This window comes from Callospermophilus lateralis, chromosome 17 (assembly GCF_048772815.1).
Source record: "Callospermophilus lateralis isolate mCalLat2 chromosome 17, mCalLat2.hap1, whole genome shotgun sequence".
In the NCBI taxonomy this organism is placed as follows: Eukaryota; Metazoa; Chordata; class Mammalia; order Rodentia; family Sciuridae; genus Callospermophilus; species Callospermophilus lateralis.
The window spans coordinates 68,404,828-68,432,064 of record NC_135321.1 but is presented as its reverse complement, the minus strand read 5'-3'; positions in this window follow the sequence as shown (position 1 = coordinate 68,432,064).

Genomic DNA, 27,237 nt, shown 5'->3' with positions numbered 1-27,237 from the left:
AAAAAACAAATATACATAAACTCATGTTTAATATAAGTAAATTATTGAATGAATAAATAAGGAGAAGGAGACAATCTCCCAGGCAGAGCAATTCCAAATACTTTATATAGACACTCCACCTCAAATCATGAAGGACAGCTTCTTAGATTTTAAGTGTGGGCTATGCATAGTAATTTTCTTCCAAAGAACACAAATGCATTTGGTACAGTGGCATATACCTGAAATCCGAGCGATTTAGATAACTACAGCAGGAGAATCACAAATTCAAGGCCAGCCTCAGCAACTTAATGAGGCCCTAAGCAACTTAGCAAGACTCTGACTCAAAATAAAATAATATTTAAACAGGGCTGGGGATATAATTTAGTGGTTTAGAACTCCAGAGTTCAATTCCCAGTGTGTGTGTGTGTATGTGTGTATATGTGTGTGTGTGTGTGTGTGTGTGTGTATAATTTATATCAAATGCAGTGTAAGAAAAGTCAAGAACTGCCACAGCCACATAATCAAGGTTATCATTAACATTATCAACATTTATGATGACAGTGTATGCCATTGATAGGATGTGATTAAAATCCTCACAAAATCACTTAATCCTGGTGAAACATGAGACCAGTTCCAGTTAAGAGGAATTCTACAAAATATCCAACTGGCAGTTCTCAAAACTGTCAAACCAGCTGGAGTGGTGGCTCACTCCTATTATCCCAGCAGTTGAATATACTGAGGCAGAAGGATCACAAGTTCAAAGCCAGCCCCAGCAATTTAGTGCGGCACTAAGCAACTTAGCAAAACCCTATCTCAAAAAGAATAAAAAGGGCTAAGCCCTTTGGGTTTAATCTCTGATACCAAAAAAGCAAATAAATGTTAAGAAATAAATATTGTAAAACCATATTCAAAACTGTATAATCATTAAAAAGGAAACTCTTAGAAGCTGTAATGACCAAGAGAGAAGTCTAAGGAGACATGACATTCGCATGTATTCCAATATTACTTCCAAGTAATATTCTAATTGGAATCAGAAAATGGGTAACAGGTCAGAACTAGGAAATATGAATAAAGTGTGGAATTAATTTAGCAATAATATATCAATGTTGGTTCATTAGTTGTGACAAATATACTGAACTTAATATAAGATATTAACTTTAGAGAAAATTAGATGTATCAGGTGTAGATTTTGTGAGAGCTGTTGCATTAGCTTTAGAGTTTTTCTGTAAATCTTAAAATCTTATAAAAAGTCCATTAAAAGTCCATTAAAACATACAACATCACTGTTCTTAAAATTCTTATGCTGTGTCCTATTTTTTAAAAAAGAAACGGTTTCTGATAATTCAGAGATTCAATTCTATTCCCATTAAAATCCATAATATCATATTTTAAATATCTGAACTTTCTCCATTTATTAAATTATGCATATAAAAATCAATAACCAATGTGATCCTGCAATCTGTGCATGTGGTAAAAATGGGAGTTCAAACCCACTTGAATCAAATGTATGAAATATGATTTATCAAGAGCATTGTAATGTTTTGAGCAACCAATAAAAAAAATTTACTTTACCGTAATCATTTGCTTTAAAATTTTTAATGCAATATTGAGGTTTAGTTTTTGTTCTTTCTATTTAAATCTGCAGATCTGACAGCATTTTGAAGTAAAGCTTTTCCATTATTACTTTGTGTCAATGGCTCATATAAGAAAAAAATTCTACCATCCATGGCAACTGTTTGAAAGTGAATGTCAGGCATTTTCCCCACCCATTTTTTTAAAAATATTTTTTTAGTTGTCAATGGACCTTTATTTCATTTATTGATATGTGGTGCTGAGAATCAAGCCCAGAGTCTCACACATACCAGGCAAGCGCTTTGCCACTAAGCCATAACCCCAGCCCTTCCCCACCCATTGAAAGGTGACCACTAAATGGAAAGGGATATTTTTTCTCATTTTATGTTTCACTCAAGTTCCATGTCTTTGAGAGAAAACTGATTTGATCATGTAGCTGAATAAGGAGAATGTGGAATTTATAAGACTCTCAGGGAAGCAATTGAAATATAAAGATGGTATACTAGTACTTTATAGCAAAACTCCTAGGAGCTTAAATTCTCTAAATAAATCATAAATGCTTTCTTAAACAAGAGGGCTTAGTAGTTTTTAAATAATCACTTCTGGAGTTGGAAGGGAATGTCATTTATATAATTGAAGCCACAAAATAATGTTGATGACAATAATATCTAAAATACAACAATGTTTTAAAGATTTCATTAAAAAGTACATGAAAATACTGTGTGTACTGTACATAATATTGTAATAAGTGCTGATTAAGAGTTTTTCTCTTAAGAAATTGCCACTAAGACCTAAATCTGAGAAGAGACAACAATATAATCTTTGGAGACTCCTCAGCTCACCCAAAGGTCAAAAACAATGACTTAACAGATTTCAATAGAAGAAAGGAATGCATAAGTGTGTTTTATATTGCTAGTTGTATTATTTCACTAAGTATATTAAGACCCAGATGAAAAAAAATTAATAGGGATATTTGAAGTCTGGGAATCTTGTTAAGAGACTTTTTCTCTTTATCTCATGTGGAGGAATGAAAATTATTGCTTTTCCAAGGGATGAGTTGAGGGTTCCAAAATGTCATCCATAAAGACCCACAGTTTGTGTTCAAAGAGGAGAATACAACTTTATGTTACAATTAGAATTTCAACACACTATTGAACCTGTAAGCCAGAGTTTCTTAACCTCTATACTATTAAAACCTAGACTATAGACTTCTTATGGCAAGAAGCTGTCCAGTGCACAGATTAATAAGTAAACTCTTAATCATAGTTGGTAATGTTCAGCATCATCTCTGGCATCTACCTACTAGATACCAGTGAAACTACTTTAGTAGTCACAACAACCAAAGAAGCACATAGATATTGCCAAATATCCCTTAGGAAGCAAAGTGACACAGACTGAGAAATATTGGTTTTAGTCAATTGTTTTCCCAATAAAACAGAGTACAAAGTTTGGGAAAAATCTGGAGGACACAAGTGAACACAGGTTCAAAGTGTTTGCATTTGGTTCATTAGAGCAACCTGCAGCAGATAGATAAAAAAGAATGTGATGTTAAGTGTGGCCTGGTTCATGAATTGAGAACATCAACCTTTGTTTCACAGAGCCTCATAACAGAAAAATAAGCGATTCCTATGGCTTAATGTAAAGCACAGATGTAAAGAATGGATCCTAGAAGATGGAACTGCCTACCTATCAAAGGTGTTCAGCAATGGAAGTTGCTGGTCTGAAGCTAAACAATTCTCCAAGCAAATTGCAAACACCAGATGAATATACCATGACTATGACTGACAAATTATATAAGATCCCTGACTCTTCTATCTTCCATAACTTTGGGTTTAGGTTTTGATATTAAAAAGGACAAAGTTCATACCATTCTCTTGGCACCCCAATTACCCTAAACAAAAGTCTACCTGGTTCAGAGAAAGGATAGCTGCAAAAATTAAGACGTGGAAATTAAGACATGGAAATCATATTATGACATGATAATCCTTGTGCTACACCAGAAAATGGTAGTACAAGTTAATGGATATAAAAGTTTATATTGTTCAGGGATACATATACAATTTCTTAACAAAAAAAATTAGTAAAAAAATCTATCAATATAGAATGAATGATGTAGCATGATCAGATTGTAATGTAAGGTATTTGAATATATAAAAATCAATGCAGTTCACTACACTAACAGGCTAAAGGAGATGTATTAGATAAGCCTTTCATTTGAAAAATATAACACTCGTTTTTATTTATTTATTTATTTTTTATTTTTTTAAGAGAGAGAGGGAGAGAGAGAGAGAGAGAGAGAGAGAGAGAGAGAGAGATATTTTTTTAAAATATTTATTTCTTTTTTAGTTCTTGGCAGACACAACATCTTTGTTTGTATGTGGTGCTGAGGATTGAACCATGGGCCGCACGCATGCCAGGCGAGTGCGCTACCACTTGAGCCACATCCCCTGCCCCAATATAACACTCATTTTTTAAAAAAATATTTATTTTTAGTTGTAGTTAGACACAATACTTTTATTTCACTTATTTATTTTTTATGTGGTTCTAAGGATCAAACCCAGGGTCTTGCACGTGTGAGGTGAATGCTCTACTGCTGAGCCACAACCCCAGCCACACAACACTCATTTTTAAAATATATTCAACACAGTAGGAATAGATAGGAACATGAGCCACCCAAAGGACTTCCTCGTCAGAAAATGACAGTGTTGTTAGCAATCAGCTTCCAGTTGCTGGTGCTTTTTAGAGTCTCATTCAACCACAGAGAGTTCCCCTCTGGAATTGAAATTCCAGTGTAAGTAGCCTGGATCTGGTGACAGTGACATAGTCATGTGAAGACTTTCACATCTCACCGAATGTGGGACAATCTGATGGGTAAGACTTACTTCAGCATTTCCCCTCAGGGTTGTTGAGGCTTTGGAGTACCTACAGGGTAGTTCACCTTCTCCCTCTGGCAATCCTGCTACCTTTCCCTTCTTTTCGTAGTGTGGATCTTTAATAAGCATCTCACATTTCAAGCTTGGTTTTGGCAGCTACCAAAGAACTCAAGATCTTTCTAGTCATCACAAGACTGCTTCATCAAACAATAATTATCTGCCTGCTTGTAGTGGGATAGTTTATTAAATAAAAATATAAATTTGAACCTATATCAATATTCATATTTAACAATAAAAATACTTAGGTAAAATTATGATGCTAATTAATATAATTAGTATTCTTCAAACACTATCAATAAATGCTGGTACTGTTTTTATTTATACTGATGGTTGAGGTGGGAAAATCAAGACAAACAACAGATTTCTCCTAGCAGCACAGTTACAAGGAGATGAATATCTCTCTTACTTATGGATTAAAAACAATCCTATAAAAATAATTTGGTTTGAGATGATTTATTATCAATCAGATTCCTGTCAAGATATTTCATTTCTAACCAGAGTGTCAAAAGAAAGTATGAAGAGAAATTTGGAAACAAAATAAAAACCAGAATATGATTTGTGGTCTTACATTACACTAGTTACCCTTCTTTTTTGTGTTTAACAAATGTACTTCTTCCCCAAACTTTGTTTTGCCACACTATAGTTCCATGAATAAAATGAAATAAAGGCTATATCTACAAACAATGATATGGAGTTTTGCAACAGAATAATGAAAACTTTGTGTTTTGTCTAGTATTGGGAAAAATGTGAGCTTACTAAAAATTCAAAAATGCTGAATATTGGGAAATTATCCTAACATTTAATTTCTATTTCAAGTGAGGATAGGGTGTATTTGTAAACTATCTATACGAATATTTGCGACTTATGTTCATCTTTTACCAACAGACTTTTGAAGTGTATTCTCCAGGAGAATTAAGGGTATTAAAGCATTTAGAATTATATATCCAAATAAACAACTATGATTCAGATCCAAACACTTGCTATATATAATAGCAAAGTACAGCTATATGTTAGGTATTCTAACACTAATGATGCAGCTTCCTAGCTCATGAAGATTGACCTTTGTGTCCTTCCTTTTTATTTAGCTGAAACCTCTTTATATAATCAATAATTATAAGCCAAGAGAGGGAAAACAGTATTTGTAATATTTATATAATCTTATCACCCAAAATAATGAAGGAATTCATTTATTTGGACTGAGTGTGTGAAAATTATTAAATTACACAATATTTATGATTTTCATGTAATACCTTATGCCTATATGTATTTAACATGCTACTAGACTTGATAAAACTGCAAATTAAATACTTCCATTTTTTTAAAACCAGGTTTTCATAATGCTTAATATTTCTTAGGACTTTTATATTTTTGTAAATAAAACCAGATGGAGTTTTCACAGAATGAAATCCACTGTGCACTACAGACCAGAAAGCTAAGCTCTGTCCAAATGAGAACTCATTTTATCCTGTCAAGAAGTTATTTATGGATAAGGTAGGGTATTAACTATAGTACATATGCCCTTTAGTATTAGTTATTGTATGTCACACTAGGTAGGGAATAATTCTAATATGCCTGTTTTGAATTTATACCTCAGTATTTAAATTACGATCTTTTAATCATTTGAATTGTCTGCCTATTTCCAGACCCAAAGCAAGAAAAAAATATGAAATTATAAAATTAGTAATGAGCCTAAAAATGCATCCCAATTTGTACTTGTATCAGATAATAGTAACACTCTTGTTATCAACCAAACTTCATTAATATTCAATATGTAATAAAATGGTTTAAGTAATGATTACAATAATTTATGTATAAATCTAAACCTAATGAAATGATCTTCATAGAAATTACCACTTGAAAAATTTTATAGGAGCATGTTTCAGTCTTTGGTTGGCCCTTTATGGAATTTTCTGTTCTGAAAATTAAATGAGACATTCTGTGTTACTCTGTCTAAGACACAGAATAATTATTTTGACATGCAACCATTGTCTTACATGTATCAAGTTTGTTGTTTTTATTCATACATATATATTCAATTGTATAAATATACCACAATATATTTTTTCACATGTTGATGGATATTTCAGTCATCCAGTTTAAGAGTATTATTACAAATGAGCTTGCTTCAAAATTTGTACTCCCAAATACCTAGAAGTGAAACAACTAAGACCTATAATAGGCAATGTTGTGTGTGTGTGTGTGTGTGTGTGTGTGTGTAACTGCTGAATCAGTTTTCCAAAGTAATTGCACCATTATATATTTCTACTTGCAGTGCAGAAAATTCTTAATGCTCCATATCTTTTTTAATATCAGATTTAGGTAAACATTTTAATCTTAAGCATTTCAGCTTGTATGTAATGGTTTCTCATTGTGCTTTTGATTTACACTTTCCTAGTAATTAATTATGTGAAATATCTTTTCATATATTAATTTGTCATTTTGCATTAATTTCTCAATTTTCAAATATCTTCAAAGGAAAAGAGTCTCTTCAAGTTTGTCACTCACTTTTATAAGCTTGTTGTTTATTTAGTAGCTTATTAATGCTATGTAAGTAAATGTGGAGTAAAGATGGCAATGGCTACATTTTATTTTATTTCACATTTGATTTTTTCATCTCTGGAGAGCTTTAAACATCACTCAAAATCTTTATTTAATTCATGTCATCAATAACTCATGAGAGACCACAATCCTTCTCTGCCTATTTTTTGTTTCTTTGTTAAAAAAATCTTAATTCCTCTTCGTGAGTAAATTGAAACATCTTCTCTTTTAAGAGTCTTTTTCAACACAAAGAACCCTCATCCTCTTCCCAGAACTTCTGCATCAGTTAAAATTAGGGTTTTTTATAGTGTAAATTTAAAAAATGAATTGTTTGAAAATTTATTACAAATTCATTTAAAAAATTACCTGAGATGCAGAGTTTTGCTGGAATGATGACTTTTTGGATGTCAGAATTCCTCAATTATACAGATCTCTCTACTACAGCATTGTTGAATCACAGTATAAAATAATTTCCTTGTTACAAGTTTTTTGGATTTGTTTGTGTGTGTGTGTGTGTGTGTGTGTGTGTGTGTGTGTGTTTGGTTTGGATTATTTTCCTTGAATTACGAGAGTTTACAGGAGTACAAGAGAAGGAAGGGAGATGTTGATTGAGAAACAATGCAAGCAAGAATGGAGATTTGAAAGGCAACCTGAGTTTGTGCAGGAAGGATTATAGTCTTTATGAGGTAATAGGGTTAGAAGTGGAACCAGGAAGGATCAGAGAGGAGAACTAGGTTAGAGAAGGAGAATATACAGCTTGGCATGCCACACAAAAAGTTTTGCACTTTATTTTTTATTAGAGACATGATTTTGGTGTAATTAAAGATATTTTACCAAAATAACTTTGCCAGTACTATAAAGAAAAAAATTAGCCAGTCACAGGGCTACATGCCTGTAATCCCAGTAGCTCTGGAGGCTGAGCAGCAGGATCTTGAGTTTAAAGCTAGTCTCAGCAAAATTGAGGCACTAAGCAACTCAGTGAGACCCTGTCTCTAAATAAAATACAAAATAGGGCTGGGGATATGGATCAGTGGTTGAATACTTCTGAGGTCAATTCCTGGTACCTCCATTACCGCCCCCCCCCAAATTAAAGCACTAAAGGATATGCAAATTTACAGATTAAGAATTTAGCTTTAATAAGAGGAGATGGAAGCTTTCATTACAGTAGAGGCCATGGAATTGAATAAACTTAAATTAGATTCGATATTTCAAGTCATCTAGCTGGAAATAACTAGATGCACAAACATAAAAAAAATAGGAAATGCTCATGTGTGTCCAATCCCAGAAGAATTTCAAAAGAGTAGTACCATATAGAAAATTAATGTGAATACATTTTCCAAGGAAAAAGTTATTCATCAGAATGTGAGACTTCAAGATTTAGTCAGTGATTTTGAAAATCATCTAGTTCTCTGAACTACCTGCATGCAATTGCCTATAATCTATCCCAGTAAGATACTATTTAACATGCTAATTTTTATTTTTGGCATTTTGAGGACAGAGAGTCAGTCTTTATTCATTTTGTTCTTAGTTTTTTCCAATTATTTTAAATTGTCACCTTTATTTTTTATAATTTACAATGTTGCATATTTATTTTTTGTATAATATCCAATACTGGGAGTATAAATTGTGTAAAGAAAAAGGAAAGCAAGTCAAAACAATGAGATTTTATCTAACTCCAGTTAGAATGGCATCAAGAATACAAATAATAATAAATGTTGGCAAAGATATGGGAGAAAATGTACACTCATATATTGTTGTTTGGACTGCAAATAATATAACCATACTGGAAAGAAGTGTGGAGATTCTTCTAAAGACTAGGACTGGAACCACCATATGATCTACTTGTCAGAATTTATTCAAAAGATCTAAAATAGTATACTATACTGAAACAGGTACATCAACATTTATAGCAGTAAAACTCACTATAGCTAAGTTATGGGACCAGCTCAAGTACCTGTCAACAGGTGAATACATAAAGAAAATGTGGTATTTATACACAGTGGAATTTTAAAGAAGAATGAAACTACAGCATTTACAGGTACACAGATGGAACTGGAGAACATTGTGAAATAAATGAAATAAGTCATATTCAAAAAGTCACGAGTTGAATGCTTTCTCTCATATGTTAAAGGTAGACCATAATAAGGAAAAAAGGGAGGGAAGGATTCCATGAGAACAGAATAAAGATCAGTGGAGCAGAGGAAAAAGATTGAGGGGAGGAAGGAGATACAGGAAAATGGAAGGACAGTAGAATAAATTGACCAAATTATGCTATCTACATATATGAATATATTGCAATAAATTTCACCTTTATGTATATCTGTAAAGCAATGATTTAAAACAACTATAAATAAATAGAAGGAAAGCAGTAGTATAGAGGAAAGGCAACAGGAGGAGGGGAAAGGTGAAGTATTGGGAACTGAGGTAGAGCAAACTCTGTATTACATGCATGTATGATTATGTCAAAATGAATTCAAATATTATGCAAAGCTATAATATACAAATACAAACATTAAATACTTTTAGGAGAGTTTTAATTCTAATTCATTATAAATATTTTCATTTCCTTGTTTATTTTGCAAGTTTAACTGGGAATTTAGCAGAGTGACAAGGAATGAGGGGAATATCATGATGATGGCTTACAGAAGTCCAAGAGAGCTTCCAATCCATGTGGTAGTTAGAAGTGAGAGAAGCTTAGGAAAGATTATTTGAAGGATATGGAAAATGACAAACCCCAAGACAGTCTGACCTGGGAGGAGGGAGGGAGAAAGAAGGCAAAATATTGATCCTTTCCCAGTGAATTCTTTCCCAGTGACAATGAGACCTCACATTTATTATGTCCCAGTGACAATACAATGACCCCGGGATGAAAAAGATAAGCACTAGACACTGAGTTCTGGATCCTCCATCCTTTCTCAGTAAAAATAAGTTTCAAATTTTTACAACCTTTTTCCTGAATGCCCAAACTGACAAATTCTGTTGATGTCTTCAATTATTCAGTCAACATTCAGTGTTACCTATAAAACCCCAGACCTCTCCTGTCTGATTGACTCTGCAGCTGAATAAACAGCGCTGATCCATGAGGTCTGTTCCTGTCTTTGTAATTTGTACTTACATTTTGGCTCCCTAACTGGGAATGGGATCAATGTGACATTTACTCATCCCCATCCCCCCAATCCTTCCTTTTCCCCCCTCTGTCATATTAACTTCCCCCCCCCAACCTTCCCTTCCTGTCCTTCATTTGTGCTCACACTATTGGGGAAAATACCTTGTATATTATTATTGTTTAGGGGAGTCTACAAGTATCTGTGTATAGAAAAAAAAAAACCTTTTTGACCAAAATTTTGAACCCTAAAAAAAAAAATTCACCAGCTAAGCAAACAGGGAAGAGTAAAATAATGCTTCATTTCATGGTAATAAAAATGGTAATTTACAAAAAAGAAACAAAATTATACTATACTAACACTGTTATTTAAAATGTGGTCCTTAAACTGATTGCCATTTCTCAAACTATGTAGTACCAGGTATCAGAGATAAGTAGCTTAAATTAGAATACATGTCAACTAGTGTTTTAGTCAGCTATTTTGCTACTGAGACTAAAAGGGCCCTACCAGAACAAGTGTAAAGGAGGAAAAGTTTATTTTTAGGGCTCACAGTTTCAGAGGGCTTAGACCATAGGATGGCTCCATGACTTGAGGCTCAAGGTGAGGCAGAACATCATAGCAGAAGAGTGTAGCAGAAGAAAGCAGCTCGCATGGTGATCAGGAAGCAGAGAGAGAGAGACTCCACTAGCCAGATCTGAATATATACCCACAAGCCATGCCCTCAATGCCCTATCTCCTGAAGCCACACCCCACCTGCTTTCAGTTTCCACTCAGTTAATCCTATCAGGTGATTAATCCACTGATTGGGTTAAGGCTCTTGTAACCCAATCATTTTTTCTTTGAACCTAGTTGCATTGTCTCACATGTGATCTTCTGGGGAACACCTCACATCCAAACCATAACAAAGAGAAAGTGAAATGTCTAATAGTTCAAGAGAGCTGTATTTTCCATTTGTATAATTAAAATTTACCTAAAATGAAAAAATCAAAAATAGCAATTTAAAAAAGCACTAAGATATATTAAGGTAAACTTTTCAAAAGCTAAAAATGCTAATTTTGTTTGCCTTTGTAAACAATAGGCAGGAAAGGTGGGGTTGAACAGAACAGGTTTTAGCTATTTCCATGATAAGTCATTCAACGTTAATTTATCTTTCAACACATAATATTTTCTTTGCTAAAATTTAAATTAATTTTGTAATGAAGGAGTTTATAGGAATTATTAGTTTCATTAAGAGTTTGGTTTCTGATCATATAATTTTACACATATTGAGAACTGGTATATTTGTCAAAGATCTGAACATTGGAAGAAGTAAAAGAAAATAATTGAACAATGTGTAAGAAGTTGAGAATATAATTAAATATAATAAAACATTAGATAAATCGTAAGGAATTAGAACTGGAATAGATGAACAATTTAGAAAGAAAACAGAATAACAAAAACTTTATTAAAATTAAGGACAGGTATAAATAATAACTTGTAATAAGTGAAAATATGTCTACAATTTAAATATGACAGAAAGATTGAGAAGACAAGTTTGACACAGGGAATAAATGTTATAGTACTTTTTCAGAACTACTAAGAACCTCATAAATAGCACATCTTGAACAATGTACAGCTTTTTGAAAATTTATAAGTACTAATATCTTGGAGCAAACTTACAACTTACTGTTTTTAGGAACCTGGATCTAACAAGAAAGTGAAGTTTAAAAACATCATAGAACATATGTGCCTAGATTTTTAAAACCATATGGAGGATGACTTTTTCTAATAACTCTATACAGGTTTCTAAACAGCTAACCTAAAATAGTGGTTTTGATCTCCTTGCTGCATGCTGATTATATTAATTAAGGTAGATAGAACTGACTGCTGTAATTGAATTATAATCTCTTCTAAGAGTGGTTGTTGCCTTATTCTCTTATTTTATTGACTTTTTTAATGAATTCTACAGTTAAATAAATTCTAATCACTATATCAACTAGAAAAATTCCACTTTCCACTGCCAGACCAATTATAATCACAAAATCAATAGTTGGTACTTCAAACTTATTAATGAATGGAAAAAGAAAAGAAACTGCACTAAACAGAAAATGAAAATAATTTCATTTCTGTATTAAAAAAGTAGGCAAAGTTAATTTATCACATAAATATTCACATCGAATACAAAAACAATGATAATAATTATTATCATTAAAATGATATTATAAAATATTTAATCTGTTTCAATTGACCCTAGCAGAACATTTCATAGTTACAAGAGCTTCTGATGATAGTTATTTATATCAAAGTTAAATTATTTACAATACTGCGATTTCACAATTAGCTTAGGACCTCTTGTCTCCTATTTTATTACTTCTTTGTTGTGTCTGTTTTCTATGTAAAAATTTTCTTGTTTGAAAGCATACCATCTTTTCTTCTCTTCCTGTTAGAAAATAACCTCTAAGATGCATTCCCACTACACTAAATTTTCAAAATTTAATTGATAATTTTCATTTCTCTCAACTTTTGTTATACTAAATGACTGCAATTATCATCTATAACTCACTAATAATTCAACTGTCTAAAATGTCTTTGATCTCCTCAAACATAATGCCATTTATTTATACAACATATTAATACAGTACACCTGAAGGTGTCAAATTTCCAAACACATCCAATTTTAGAATGATCTTTTGTGACTCTAAATACTGTACTTCTGTGTTTGATTCTCCCTTTTCTTCTTGAGAATCTTAATTAGAATTATATTTAGTCTCATAATGGTTTTCAACCAATAACCTGAAATAGTCAGAGACCAGTGGATATTCTTCATTAAACCACATTGTTTCAATGAACATCTAGTAATACAGTTTTAGTTTTGACATGATAAAGATGATACATGTACATATAATGGAATAAGACTACATCTTACCAATCAGCTGTATCCCTCCTGGTGGTTCAAATCCCTCCTAGTAATTTAAATAAAGTAAAAAACATTTAGAAAAAAACAGAATGTAGAAAAACAATTCTGAAGCATTCAAAAAATCTGAACATGGTTGTGTACCCTATAATCAGAGATATTCAGGAGGCCAAGGCATGAAGATCACAACTTCAAGGCGAGCCTGGGCAACACAGCAAAAACACTTCTTAAATATATATATAATTATCATTACCAAATATTGTCCTCTGTAAGATGGTGAGATTCAGAGGGACATAGAACTAGAGAAATCCTGTAAATTATCTCAGTTTAGGTTTTTGTTAGAATATGCAAGCTAATCCATTATTATTTAGAATAGTTGAGGTTAGCTATGTAGAACCACAGGACTTTCTCTAGTATTTGTTTGATAGACACACTTAACTTACTTAACTTATTGGTTTGTGGGTATTGTATTGTAGAATGCTAAGTAAAGACATGGAATCTTAGAATGTACCTTCAAATTTTTCTTTCTAACATTTTATCAACAGATGTCCTATAATCTCCCATTTAGTAAGAGTAAAAAGTTTCATATTGTGTTTTTAAACACATAAACATGCTTGTGCATATTTATGTACAACATGACAGAAATACTCAGGATACTGACATAAGGGGAATGATGGCCCCTCAAAATGCCCCAGCCCTAATGCTTGGAAGTTTTAAATGTTTTATCTTATATGGCAAAGAAATTTGCAGAAGTGATTAAGGTTATGGATCTTGAGATGAAGAAACTACATTGGATAATTCAAGAGGGTGGTATATAATCTCATGAATTCTTAAAAATAGAGAAACTTTCCCACATGTGATTAGGAACAAGTTAATTAGAAAAGAAGATGCAGTGTTTCAGGTCATGAAAATGGAGTAAGAGGACCACAAGCCAAGAAATGCCAATGCTCTGAAGAATGGAGAAGGCAAGGGGATGGATTACCCTCCAAGGCATCCAGATAGGAAAGCACCCCTGTTGACAACTTGATTTTAGCCCAATGAAGCCAAGTCAGACTTTTGACCCATAGAGCTGCAAGATTAAAAGTTTATACTATATGATCTGCAAATTTGTGCTATAGCAGCAATAGATAACAGAGACAATAATCTTTCTGCAGAGAGGGATAAGTGAGTCCACAGGATACCCTGAAGTACACACCAGAAGATGTATTTAAAAAATTGAGTTAATACTTGTAATTAAAGTCAAGGAAAATGTGTTAATTTGTGAAATGCACTGACTGTCTGTACTTGGTGAAAATATATAGCATTAATTAGAAGATTAAGATGGTATAGAATGAATGATTTTAAAAAATGAGCAAGTAGGAACAAATTTCTAAAATGTAAGTAACTTAAAAGAAAAGCAAAATTAATACAATCAGAAAACACACAATAAAATGATCATGCATGGTTCAAATGAACAACTTTTCAACTCTCTAATGGTGGTGTGAAACAAATTATATTAAGTAGAAACCATACTTCAGATTTTGAATTCTTATCTTTTCTCTGTCTAAACTGTTGTGGTTCAGGGTCAGCAAGCCGTACCTCCCAGCCATGCAATCAACACTTCATAGTATTTTGTTCTAGTTCTATTATTCAATACATTTTAGCCCAATGAAGCCAAGTCAGACTTTTGACCCATAGAGCTGCAAGATTAAAAGTTTATACTATATTATCTGCAAATTTGTGCTATAGTAGCAATAGATAACTAACAGAGACAATAATGTGTATTAAATCTGTATTAAATGTTTTATTTATAATATTTTTGACTTATGAATGAGACTTTTTTTTAAAATAACAAGACAATTCAATAGACTCAATTTCTTTCTGTGAAATTTCTTTGACTATATGAACATTGACTAAAGAGAACAAACATTTTAATAGGTACAAATGTTAGCTTTGAGATACTATTACAAAATGCCAAGATAATTAAGTTGTAAGAAGATGCTTTATTTTGGCTCATAGTTTTGGAGTTTCTAGTTAGGACTGGGTGGACTTATTTATCTGGGTCTGCGGTGAGGAAGGAAATGTATGAGAGATCAAATTCCTTACCTCATGACCAGGAAGAAAAAGAGGAATTAAAAGAGATTGGGTGTCCCCCAGTCCCCGTCAAGGATAGGCCCAATGATTTAATGACCTCTCACAATACTTCACCTCCCAATAATTCCATTCTGGACACCAACCATGACTTTAACATATGGACCTTCTCTTATATTTTCTGTAGAGAATTTAGCTTTCACATCTGCTGTACGAAGAAAAATAAAAACACTGAGAGTATGTTTTAGTCAGCTTTTTCACCACTGTGATGAAAAGATCTGACCAGAACAATCAAACAGGAGGAAGAGTTTATTGGGGAGCTCACCATCTCAGAGGTCTTAGTGCATAGAAGTTTGGTTCATTCCTCTAGGCTCAGGTGAGGCAGAACATTAAGGCAGAAGTGTGTGGCAGAGGGAAGCAGCTCATGTGACACTCAGAAAGCAGAGAGGGAGGAGGAATCCACTCTCCAGGTACAAAATATATACCCCCGAACCATGCCCCAATGTCTTACCTCCTCCAGCCACACCCTACCACTTCAATTACCAATCAGTTAATCCCTATCAGAGTAATTTGATGATTAGATTACGAATCTCACAATCCAATCATTTCTCCTCTGAACCTTCTTGCATTGTCTCACATGTGAGCTTTTGGGGGACACCTCAGATCCAAACCATAACAGAGTAGTTTCATTTATTTATTTATTTATTTTTTCTTAATTTAAGGATTTAAATTTAATAATCTCTCAGAATTGCTGAAGGGCTGGCAATATCATTTTGACTAGCTCTCTGTAAGTTTTAAAATTATAGTACAAAGGTCTCTGTATTTTTCAGAGTTGTTCCTATTTATGAAACACTTTTGTAGACACACAAGCTACATAATTTCTACAATACTCCCCTAATGTAGGCAGAATATGTGATTTTGCACAAAAGCAATCAAATGGATGCTAGTCATCAAAAATAGAATTTAGAGCCTTTGTAAAATATAAAATTTAATGTCATTCTGTACTTTAATTCTAATTACGTTCAATCCATCACCAAATCCTATTGTTATTTCTTTTAACATATCTTTTAATCTATTCTCATTTATATTAACAACCCTATATTAACATAATTATCAACTAATAAGTAGAGTGTAGTGATAATCAGCTAGCTATTTTCTCCCTCCTTTCTCTACTACCAGTTCTAATAGTATCCTATAGCCAAATTAACCTGTCTGCTACCAGGATTATTATATTACTTCCTTATCTAAATGCTTCAAAGTTTCATTATTGCTAAAGCATAAATTTCACATATCTCTGCCTTCTTTTCACTAACAAAAACTTCTTAGATGTCTTGGCAGCATTAATTATAGTATACCTCCTATCTAGGAGGTATAGTATAAAAGATTGCCAAATTCAGAGTCAGAGATAGTAAAATCCCCCTTCTGTCTTTTCCTGCTGTAGGACTCTGACACCTTTGTATTCACCCTTAGTGCAAAGTAAGGACAATTATGCTTAAACCATAGAATTACTTAAATATTTTAAAATACTTAAAATATTTGGAATAATGCATAAAATATTCTACACATAACAAATTAATGGTTGTAATTATTATTGTAACCCAAACTTATTTTTCTATTATCAAAAACTAGATTGTGTCATCTTAATACAAATTAAGATCATATATAATTATATATATCACATGTGCACACAAACACATACATACACAAAATATCCCACATTTTCCCACTTCCTTTATGTTGTTCCCAATCAAAATCTCTAAATAGGTGGAGATAAAGAAATGTATAAATTAAAAAAAAATTAAATTTGGGGTTGAAAAAAAATTGAGAATTCTGTAGTTTAGAAAGAAATAACTAAGCAAACTATAATAAAACCAAATGTATCTTTTAATACATTTAAAGTATACTAACAAAAAAGGTGAATGAGTAGCATCTGTACTTTGAAAAAGATAGTTTATATTAATGTCAAATATATGCTTAAAATAGATTCCTTAAAGGACAGGAACAGTAAATGAAGAAAACCTAGCTCTTGGATATAGTCAATTATGATGAGTTTTGGTTGTAAAACCAATCAACCAGGGGAAGATATTATTCTTCACTGTGATAAATTTAAAAATTATCAGTATATTCAAATATAAATTTTCTACATCAATGTGTCTATCATTTTTTAACACCACAGGATGATAATGATATATTGCTTCTGCTCTCCATTAAACTTTTGTAACTTCAATGATCCCAGATAACGTACATCTTCATTGGTTTACCAATTGCTTATTTTTACATTCTATCTGTAAGTATTTACTAGCAATTTTGCATTTACTAGCAATAACTCTAAATGTTTCTGTAACTCACGGTCCATTAGATATAATTAGTATAAAATGTCTGCAGATGACAAAATGAGAAATTAAGTTATTATCTAATAAATCAAAGAATATTGCAAAAGTGGATGATAAGAGTTTTGCATTAGTGAATGAAGGAGGAAGGCTTTTGAAAGAAGACATGTTGAATTGTTTCAACAATTGAAGATAGAAACACTTGAATCACAAGTCTGTTCTCTGATAATGACTCACATCCTGGATGACATTTTAAAGAAGTGGAATTACATAGCACTACATTCACAACAAATAGAAAAATACTTTCATTATATTAGAAAATAGTTACATGATGTAAGGTGGTGAACTTGACTCTCTAAATTATATTAATTCCAATATTAAACTAAACCATTAGCAATTTTACCACCATCCATGAACACATTTAGAGAACTTCAATTTTCTTCTCTATGTAATGAGATAAATATTTCACAGAGTAACATATAAAACAATATGTGTAAAATAACCAATTTAATACAGAAGTGCTGATTGTTAAACTCCACTCTGTTGAATCCACAGATGTCCAGTAACAGGAACTTTAGCTTTTCAGTTCTTCAGAACTAAATACTTAAACTCATCTTTGACTCCTCTCTTTCCTTCACATTCCTATACTTATTCTCCTTGGCTTCATCTTCAAATATAATTGTTTAAGTTTCTACCACTGCTACTGCCACCATAATGACCCAACCATATGATCTATCCCTTGGTTTATTCCAACAATCCACATAGCTCCATATGTTCCTCCTTATTTGACCTCCCAAACTGTTCTCAACACAAACAGGATGATGAGCTAAAGCATATCACATCATGTCACTTTCTATATGAAACCTTGAAAGGAGTCATTTCAATCAATAAATTACTTGCAGTAACCTTTGTCACATTTCTTACTACCTCAGACTTGCTCACATTTGTTCTAGCCACATTATCCTCCACCCCAGTTTCTGGGGAAGACCAACTTTCTGCCCACATAGGTAGGGTCTTGGCTTTGATGGGTGTTTCAACCTGGAATGTTCTTTCCCCAGATATCCATGTGAGGAATTTCCTCACCTCCATTCTCTTTGCTCAAAGTTCCAATTTTTACCCCATTACTCACTTTCCCACTTCCCAGTGCCTGTACTCACCGTTCCTTAAACCTAACATGATATTTCTCTTATTTTCCTCATTATGTATTTTACTATTTCTCTTCTTATTGAACTTAAGTTACACAGAGCAGTAGTCTGTTTTTTTTGTCCATTGGTACACTCCGAACCTCCAAAACTTTTATATGGAATTAAAGTTCTTATTGTATATTAGAAAAATCTCAGATGAATAGATGCTCTTTAAACATATTAACAAGGCTTGGTAATGCTATCCATACAAGCATCTCTACTTAGGCAACATTTAATGTTTCTCCCTTCTCTTCTCTACCCAGTGATTGAATGCCCTATTGGTGTCACTACCAATGAGCTCCATCCATTCACAGAAAAGTCACATAATAATTAAAGATCCTAGTTACTTTGGATTAGACAGAGGGGAGCAGGGGGAGCAGGGGGAGAAGAGGGGATCTGGTGGTAGGAAGAACAGTAGAATGAATTGGACAATATCACCCTATGTACATATTTGATTACACAGCTAATGCGATTCTACATCTTTTACTACCAGAAGAATGAGAAGTTAGATTCAATTTATGTATTCTGTATTAAAATGCATTCTACTGTCATGTATAACTAATTAGAAAAGATAAAAAAATAGAGTGTATATACAATGCATTTCATTTTTATCAACTTACTATCATACCCATTAAGTTTTACATTGCAATTGCAGTCTTTGCAAATGTGAAACTTAATTGACTTCATAAGCATTGGTCAAGATACTATCCAAATATTTCAATAAATAAACAGTGCTCCTCCTTTTCTCTTTTTACTAAGACATTTATTTCCCAATATTACTTTGAACTAAAAACTGGATGTTTCTCCAGTTACAAAAACTGACTTATACATATAAAATCAACTATCTTATTAAATGATTGAAATGTTAGAGATTATGTATGTATGTTTACATGTATAGGCTTAAGCATGTTTATAAATTAATATCACAACACACTTCATCACACTAAGACAATGCAAATATAAACTCTACAATACAAATACCAATTTTAGAAATGTTAAGACATAAATAAAAGTTAATCTTAGATGATTCAAAGGAAAGAATGTTACTCCTTTCTCATGAATAGAAAATATATGTTTAGGTAATACACAAACTTGATTCACCATAATGAAACTCAGATTGAAATTGTATACTGTATCACAGATTATTTCTAAATTCTAGAATATTAACTTTACCAATGTTCAGCAAAACAGGCATGGGACATGGGTTGGAACATGTCCCGTTTTACAGGATATCTTAGGGTAGCCATTTATTAACATGTGAATTATTTGCATATTTGATTGATATTTTATATAGAGGGTAGAAAACAAATGATATCAGATAAAATTATCACTGAATCAGATAAAATGATCAGTGACCACAGTAAACTCTCCTTGTTCTCTGGGGCAGGAAGCCTGGAATGTCTTGTAGATCCCATTGTCAGCAGGATTTCAGTTTCAGATTCTCATAAAAGAAAGGTTTTCTCTGTTTTGTAAGATAGAAGAGAATAAAGTGTTGTGATAACCTGAATTACTCATACTCATAATGTCCAATAATCTCTTGGAAATCACCCCCTTTTTTGCTGAGGAAACTGAAATCATAATCAGAGTTTTGGTGTGATCTCTGTTTTTTGGTATCCTATATGATAGCAGCAGCTTCTTTGACCTTCATCCTTTTAAGTTTTATTTCATCTATAAAGGTACACTTTTTCATAAAATGCCTTGAATAATTTATATTTTCCTGGAAAAAACTAACTAATAAAATTATGTAAATTATTTTCTGTAAATAATTCTGAAATAAGTATGTTTAGTTACTTGAGATTTTCTTTTCCTGTAAAAAAGTTATTAAAATAAACCTTATTTAGTTATTTCAATGAAATTGAGTTTGTGATACTGGATGATTTTTTTTTCATACTACTTATGGCCTCCCTTATTTCCTGAAGGTAAACTAAAATGTAATATCATCCTTTATGGCATCCTCAGCAGTGGACGAAACCAATGGGTCTTCCCACTCTTTGGAATTTCCAAAATTAGGAGCCAAAATAATTATTTTTCTTTAAAAGTAGTTATCTCAGGTATTTTGTTATAGTAATGCAAAACCGACACAGGCATATTATTTAAATTTACTTTATTCTGAAATTGACACTCTTAGAAATAGATTATTGACACGTTTTAAAAGATTGAAGGCCAGTTGACCATTACCATTACCAGTGTGTAATGAAACAGAAGCACTTTGTCAAACAACTAAGACTCTTGATAGAAACATTGATATGTCCTCATCAAAAGGCCACACATGCAAATTTCCTAGAAACTGAAAGTAATTGAGTAGCCAAAACAAGTTTCTTATTTTCATATTTTTCAAAGTTTTTTGATAGCAGATATTAAAAAAATCTCTGCTTTCCTAAAATAATTTTTCTCATTAGAACAAATCACTGGGAGAATATCACTTCCAATTTATTTAGTTGGAATGTTATAACAGCCAACAGCCCTAGCCCATTTTTGAAAGAAAAGAAAAGTATTTACAACAAAAATAACTCAAACAATAATTAGGAGTATGTATTGAATACCTAAAGCTAATCCTATTATAGCATTTCCATGCTTTATCTCTTTTAATAAAACTGTCTCAGAAATCCTCCCAGCTAAGTGTCATTGCTTCCATTTTATAGCAAACTAAGTAACAGAGAAATTATTATAGAAAGACAACAGAACTGGTATTCACATGTCTGAATTCAGACACTGAGATCTAAACTTTGTGATGAAAGAGAGTCTTAAGAGTTTATTCATTATGGACTGAGGTTGTAGTTCAGTGGTAGAGCACTTGCCTAGCATGCATGAGGCACTGAGTTTGCTCCTCAACATCACATAAAAATAAATAAATAAATAAAAATGAAAGTATTGTGTCCATCTACATCTCAAAAAAAATTTTAAAAAAAGAGTTTATTCATTATGACCGTGATATATCTTCCTTAAAGTATTATGCTTTCCTTGTTATCCCTGAAAAATCAAAGACTACAAAAAGAAAAGACATCTCTGATCAGCTTAAAGACCAATTAAATCTATACCATGGAAACAATTTTAAAAGAAAGACTTTGTAAAGAGCAATGTTCCTAAATTCCAAAGTTTCCACTTGATCAAAGCAACTTTGACATTTCCCTCAGCTTGAATAAACTTTAGACAAGTTTCATCCTGATTATAGGCCTCATCTTATTTCTTAGAGCAGGTACTTTAGAAAATTTACAACTACAAATCCTTTCTCTGTCCTTTTGTGATATAAATATACAAGCCTAGAGCCATCTTCAAAGACTTTGGAATCACCCTATTGAAAGAAAATCTTCAAGAAAGATATGTCTCCTGTCTCCAACTCTGTGCAGAAGGGTAGGGATATAATGGTAATAAGTAGCAATTAGCAAACACAGATGGGCTAGTCACATACCATCAGCCCACCTCAGCATTTAAAAACCCTTCCACCTTATGTGACAACAGAATTGAATTCAATTTCTCTTCTTTATTGTGATAATCTTGAAAAAAACAGTTTTTCTTGCTGCTTTTAACAAGTGTCATGTATAATTTTTATTCTTCACATGCCAAGGTTCAGGGCATGAAGCTTATAACTTTGCTGTTATTTTCTCTTTTATGTAGAAAATATACTGTTTTTTACTATCAAGGCGAGGCTGTAGACATTTCACCTTCAGGAACAAGTAAGTTATGAGGGAGAAAAGTCCACTCAAGAAAGGATTCCTCTGAATAGGAGTCAGCTTCAGCTCCACAAGAGGTTAAGAAGGAAAGGAGGGTGTTATGTGGTATGTGGTGACTTCCAGACCCAGATCTTAGTGAGGTGGTGAGAGAAATTCTGTAGAAAACTCAAATGTTAAAAGAATTTTGAATCATGTATTACACTTCTCCAGAGAAACAGAAACTATGGGATATAAATATGGATGCACAAAAAAGAGAAAAATATTATGATGCTAGATTAATACATATATATATATATATATATATATATATATATATATATATATATATATATATATATACACATACAGAGGGAATTGACCCACTACTTTTGGAGTTTTAGGAGTCCCACCACCTGCCTTCTGAAAGCTAGAGAACCAGGAAATGTAATTGAATTCAAATCTAAAAACCAGGTAAGCCACAGGTAAAAGTCCCAGTGACTGAATGGCCAAGAATAAGGAGCTCCAACATGTGAAGGGCAGAAGATGGATGTCTCACCTCAAGACCAGAAAGAGAGGGAGAAATAATTTGTTCTTCTTCCATCATTTTGTTCTATTTGGGCCTCAGTGGATTTGATGACACATACTCAGTGTGAAACGTTGTGAAATTTCTTTAATCAGTTAACCTATTCAAATGTGAATCTCTCTGAGAACCTCCTCATAGCCAACTCAAGAAATAATGTTTTGCCTGGTATCTGGCTATTCCCTAGCCAGTCAAGGTCACACATAAAATTAACCATCACACACCATTTCCAGCTTTAGTCCCTGCCTCATAAAGAAGCCTCATTCTACATGGGAAAACATCAGGAAACTCATGGTATAATATGTTTTTGGCAAAGTAATGTAAGTTTTCAGAATCACTCTGGAATCATAGGAAACATAGAATGTGTGCAGGAATCAGTAAGTACTTCGTAAAGGAAAAAAAAAAAAGGGGAGCTGGTAATTCTACGAGGTAATGCTAATTAAGTAGCAATTAGCAAACACAGATGGGCTAGACACATCTTGCTGAGATTAAAGGCAAGCTCCTCCCCATCCAGAAGAGTTTAAAAGAAGCCACCGTTGCAGGGGTGGAAATCCCAGGTGGCTTAGAATTTTAGTCAGAGGCCATCTAGAAGGTCTACCAGACCCTCTCAAGCCTTGAGAAACCAACCTCAAAGAAAGTAGATATTTTTAGATGATGCCAGCAGGAGATGCTATATCCAAGAACACAGCACAGGCCCAAGGAGGCACAGAGAGCTGAATCCTATACACCTGCAGCTCAAGGAGAGAGAACAGGAGAAAGAGGGAAAAGGACAAGACAGTACTTTTACCTACAACAATCTGTTTGAAGCTGAATTTTAACTAACATGTTTTAACTGAGAAACAATTAATAAAATGTCCAATATTTTTGGAATATAAACTCATGAATTTGATTATTAACTACAGAAAATTTCTACTTGTATACAGTGAGTAAGTTTTTCCACTAATGTATTTCTTTTAACCTTCCCCATACTAGCTAGGTATAATGATATGGGTGATTTTTCCAAGTTCTTCAGGAGGCACTTAATTTTCTCATGGTATTAAGCAGTGAAAGTGCTTTCAGGCATTTGCAAGATCTTGAAGATGGTACATGCCAAATAAATAATCCTCATTATTTTGTTATGCAACAGGCATAGTGTTAGGGATAGTGAGCAGAAATAGTAAAACAAAAATCTTTGTTCTCCTATAGTTTACTACAGGTGTGAGCAAAATATAGCCCACAAGTCAAATACAATCAGCAACCTGTTGTTACAAGTGAAGTTTTGTCAAAACACAGTCATACCCACTTGATTACCTGTTACCTATGGCTATAAGAACTGCATTTATAGAGATCTTACTGACAAAGGTAACTTCAACAAAGTTGAAGAGATCAAAAGGCTAGCAGAGTAATAGTGCAGAGTCTGAAGGAGGTTGATGGGATAAAATGGGAACCAAGTCACTCATGGCTATCTCCAGTTAAGAGGTTTTCTCTTTGTTTTTGTTTTGTTTTGTCACTGGGGATTGAACCTAAGAGCATATAACCAATGAAATACATTACCCTTTTTATTTTATTTTTTAAATTTAGAGACAGGATCTCACTAAGTTGCTTAGGTCCTCACTAAGTTGCTAAGGTTGACTGAATTTGTGATTCTCCTGTCACAGCCTCCTGAGTTGTTGAGATTAAGGGCAAGCTCCACCACATCTAGAAAGAGTTATGGGTATTATTCTAAGAGCAGTAGGCATTCAATGCTGGTTGTCAGTTTTAAGTACAAGAATAAGAAGGCAGAAAGGGCTATCTATGACATGACATAATTTATACATGAAAAAATTTTGTGCAGGCTAAAGATTTTAACAGACAACTCACCAAAAAATATAGATTAGATTAACCAAATGGAAAAAGACAGTAACTCAAAATAGGTAAGAATTATAAGCATGTGGAAGATATCTGAGAGATGTCATTGTCAGGAGTAAATGATTGAATAGGGAAAGGGATGAAGGAAAATAAGATTAAAAAGTTACTTTGAAAGATTCTCTGCTTATCCAAGAGCAAGGTAGATCTTTCCATCTTCTAAGAGAGCCTACATCCTGGGAACAAATTTTTACCCCTCACACATCAGATAGAGCATTAATACCTAGGAGTAATATATACTTTATATAGGAGTATATAAAGAACTCAAAAAGCTAAGCACACACACACACAAATAGCCCAATGGGCAAGGACCTGAATAAACAATTCTTAGAAGAAGGTATGCAATCAATCAACAAATATATGAAAAAATGCTCAGCATCTCTAGCAATCAGAGAAATGCAAATCAAAACTACTCTAAGATATCATCTCGCTCCATTCAGAATGGCAGCTATAATGAAGACAAACAATAATAAGCATTGGCAAGGATGTGGAGAAAAAAGTACACTCATACATTGCTGGTGGGACTGCAAATTGGTGCAGCCAATATAGAAAGCAGTATGGAGATTCCTTGGAAATCTGGGAATGGAACCACCATTTGACCCAGCTATACCTCTTTTCAGTTTATACCCAAAAGACTTAAAAAGAGGGAACTTAAGGGACACAGCCATATTAATGTTCATAGCAGTAAAATTTACAATAGTTAACTCTGGAGCCAACCCAGATGCCCTTCAGAGGATGAATGGATAAAAACATAGGGCATATATACACAATGCAATTTTACTCAGCAATAAAAGAGAGAATAAAATCATGGCATTTGTGGGTAAATAAATGACAAAGGAGAAGATAATGCTAAGTGAAGATAGCCATTCCCCCCCCCCCAAAAAAAAAAAAGCTGAGTGTTTTCTCTGATATAAGGAGGCTGACTCATAATGGGTAGAGAATGGTAGTATGGGAGGAATTGATGAATTCTAGATAGGGAAGAGGGGTGGGAGGGAAAAGGAGCGGGCAGAGGATTAGCAAAGATGGTGGAATGTGATAGACATCATCATCCAAAGTACATGTATGAAGACACGAATTGGTGTCAACATACTTTATATACAACCAGAGATATGAAAAATTGTGCTGTGTGCATGTAATAAGAATTGTAATGCATTCCTGTCATTTTTTAAATAAAAAAGATTCTCTGTACCTATATTTTATCCCCACCTGCATGTTTTACATACATGTAGATGATTTTAGTCAATGTCCTCAAACCTGTGCTTATGAATAAAGAAAAATTATTTTATAAAAATGGTAATCAGAAAGCTGACATTTAAATATATTCATGTTAAAACTTGATTTCTTATTTATTTAAACAAATAAGTAAAACTTAATCTGGTAGAATTTGGGTTCCAACTTATCCCATGAACATTATTTAAAATTTATAATAAATCTAAAACTGCTTTTAACATGCCAAAAAGCCTTACAAAATAAACTCTGCTATCGTTGAAACAATTGTCTCTTTTCCCCATAGGTTTGCATATTGATTCCTTCAATATTCAGAGGCATGAGTTATTAAGAATAATAGAGTAAAACAGATAATAAAACATGTGTTGCTTGATGAATGGAGTGTGTGTTCATCTGAATCAGAGGAAAAACAGTATGAACAAAGCAGGACAATGCACATTATTATGCAAAGTATAAAATAATAAAATTTGAATAATATTAATAATAATGATATTAATAATAATATTAATAATAATAAGTATGAAGGCTGTCACTTTCCTGTGCTTTCTTTCACCAAGTTTTATTAAAAATACCCTTTCATAGTTTCTGAGGAAAGATTTAAAATTAAAAATATGATTTTGAGAAACTCTTTTAAAAAAAATTAACACTACTATTGGAGGAAGATTAAACACTTTCAAAAGTCATTTATTGATATTCTTCCTGGTTTCACAAATGACCTATGAATATAAATCAAATAGAGAGGCCTGTCATTCCCAGAGTTCCATGAAGAAATGTATAGCTATATATAACAGTTTTTTAATGAATTAAATCATTATCCACATCAACACAGTATGACTTCACTCATTCCTATCCCTAATTTTCATTTCCAGGTTTCATTTTGCAAAATCCTTCCAGATGTTTTACATGTAAACTCAGTTTCAATATGCTTAAAATATAAACTTTTTTTCTACATTATCAATGTTCACAAAATCTCCTTGTTCCCAGTAATTAGCCTTTAAAATTATTGATTCTCATAGTTGCTTTACTCTTTATCAGTCCCAAATTTCTGTTGATTTTTCTGTTCCACAACCTTAGGCACTCCTACTTGTTCCCTTTCCTGAAGGCATCGTATTAAATTAAATGGATTCAGAATCAAAATACTGAGCACTTTTTATGCATGTATGTTACGTGGCTACTTTCAGAGAAGACAGAAGGTGGCACAATACTGTAATTCCAGCTACTCATGGGGATGAGACAGAAGGATCACAAGTTTAAGTCCAGCCTCAGCAACTTAAAAGACCCTGCCCCCACCTT